This window comes from Aptenodytes forsteri, unplaced genomic scaffold (assembly GCF_000699145.1).
Source record: "Aptenodytes forsteri isolate BGI_AS27 unplaced genomic scaffold, ASM69914v1 C13731565, whole genome shotgun sequence".
NCBI classification, from domain to species: domain Eukaryota; kingdom Metazoa; phylum Chordata; class Aves; order Sphenisciformes; family Spheniscidae; genus Aptenodytes; species Aptenodytes forsteri.
Window position 1 is genome coordinate 1 of NW_008804309.1, and position 2,447 is coordinate 2,447.

At 45.2% G+C, this 2,447-nt stretch overlaps 1 long non-coding RNA gene across 1 annotated transcript; it reads left to right on the forward strand.

Moving 5' to 3' along the window:
• Positions 1-700: 700 nt before the first annotated feature.
• LOC103907181 lies at positions 701-2,352 on the forward strand. Its single transcript, XR_002086329.1, has 3 exons — positions 701-869; positions 1,389-1,509; positions 2,273-2,352. It is a non-coding gene; the product is annotated as an uncharacterized LOC103907181 (long non-coding RNA).
• Positions 2,353-2,447: the final 95 nt, after the last annotated feature.

Below are 2,447 nucleotides of genomic sequence, written 5' to 3' on the forward strand. Positions count from 1 at the left end.
GGTCCCCCCGCTGCGTCCCCCCCAGCTCCTCATTGTGTGTTGGACACAGGATAATTTTACCAGGAGCAAGCTTTAAGGTGTGAACTTCAGTACCGTGTCAGATGCTCATAACCGCCTTTATACTTGCTTTTCACCTCTTCCCACTTAGCAGTTCGCTGTCTGGTGGGTAGGAGCATGCACACTCACAGTTACCACAGAGTAGCTACCGTACACTCGTATGCTCTTGCAGATCCACGAGTATTTCTAAGCTGAAATTTCTCTGCTCCGCTTGCTTTAGATTCCTCTCAAGCTGTTCAGCTCCCACCTGTTGGAATCTGGAGACGGGTTGGGGAAGAGAACCGCTTATCTGGAATTTTGTGTTCCCTGAAGATGGTTGCTTATGACACAATTCCCAGTGATTCCTGCCCACACACAAACATTGCCTCAATCCGTTGTTTTTCAGTTAAACTTAATTGGGATTCCTTAGTATTTTTCTAGTTTGCTAACAAACTAGCTTATTCTGGTGTTTAGTTTAGGAAGCGGGTAAGAATGACTGAGGCTTCAGGCCCAGCTGTAGGTGTCTGAGGCTCAAATACCAAGCTCTGGGACTTCCCCTCTAGCTTGGGATAGGAGCTGGTGACTCGGGAATGGGAATCTTGGCGAGGGTGTATTCAAGAGAACGAGCATTACAGATAGGTCATCTTCTCCCTTCTTTTCCTGCAGGTTTGGAAGAACGTCGGTCTCAGACACTGAGAAATCTGGACCTTTGACAGTGTACGACCTAAAGGAATATAAGGATTTGATAGTTGTAGCTTCCTTGCAATTAATTTTATGGTATTGGTACCTCTTGCTTTTTCTGTGGATTTAGATCAAGAAACACTATGAGCACAGTAAGTATTGTACTACTCAATGCAAACCTGATTCTTAAAACGTGTGCTTTATGGTACTTCTAGAAATGATTTTAAGAGTTTGTAGTAAACACATTGGAACATATAAGCAGATTCAAACGTCATGTACCTTCATGCTCTGTGAGACTTAAGATTTTCAGTCTGTCTAGGTGCTAGTATAGTTCAGAAATGCTTACGGTGCGAGCAAAAACCTTAGGTCAGACTGATTCCAGTGGTTGGCTGGAAGCGAACGTCTGACGTAATTGTGAACTAGTCTTCTCTCTTGCAAACCGTCACGATACGTTTTTCCTTTGTGACCCAAAGAGTAGGAGATCTGGGGTGATGTCTTTTCCTTGCTGCGATGCATTCGGGTAGGAATGACCCATACCCCCATTCTTTGCGTATTACAGCCTTTCAGGGGAGTGTTTTGTGTCTCCTCGCGTGCCTTCATTGGTGCCGCCAAGATGAGGGCCACGTTAATGTTACTGCTAACGACAATGCTACGGCTCTGTCCCCTCTTAGGCTCAACGAAAGCGCCGTGGAGGAGCAGTTAATTCTAGGCGAGTTCGGAAACGAAACAGGCTGATGGCTTCTACCGCAGAAATGGCTTCAGAAGCAGAGCCAATAGAACTTGAAGAAAGTGGTAAGCTTTCTTTTTAACCTGGTAAGAACGTAAATTGCTTCTGGAGGGTTGGGGTCCCACTTACCGTGCATTTTTGCCAGTTTCTAGGCCCTTTACTGGGGAGGAAGGGAAACCTCTGATTTTAGAAAGCGTCTAGTATGGCATCGATGAACAACAAGCCCGCTGACAGCTGTTCTAGTTTGTTACTGAGGTGCGATACCTTCACCACGAGTGATAGAAGAGTTGTGTAAGAAAGGTACTCCAGTGCTGCTCAAGCATCTGGATGTCTAGTCTGATGAGCTGGGAGTTACTGCAGCTGCGACTACAGCTATGGCAAACTAAGTCTGGGAGCTCCTAAGCTTTTAAGAAGGTGATTAAAAGTTTGTCCCTAGTCGTGCCCCGTCCCTCAAGGGAACATTTACAGCATGGCACTGTAAAATTACTATTTCCTGTGTGATTCACGTTTTATTCTGGGTGATAAACATTCTCCTGTGTTAGATGAATCATCTGTTGCTGTGTACCTCCCACAAGCTGTTGTCGTACAACAAAATTGTATGAGGAGCTCAGTTGCTGTTCCTCTTGCATGGCAACTTGCAGAAGACAGGGGTGCTGATGCTCTACCTGGACTGTGGAGGGCAAAGCTTGAGTGAAATGTTGCATACCTTCCTGAAGAGAGAAGGGATAGGGCAAGGTTGACTCACACCTCAGCCTGTTACGTAGTGGCAGGCAGGCAATTTTACTTGTCTGCGACCTCTGACCTTGATTCTAACGTTGTGTTTTGAAGCTGGTGAAGAAGTAGTAGATCTCACGTGTGAATCTTCTGATCCTGTAGTCGTTGATCTAACTCACAATGATTCTGTTGTGGTAAGTAGTGAATGGCATGCTTATCTAAATCTTGTGGTCAAATTAGTTTTGTATTGTGCTCCCTGATAGAATCTGGCTTTAAGGGTAAGTTTTAA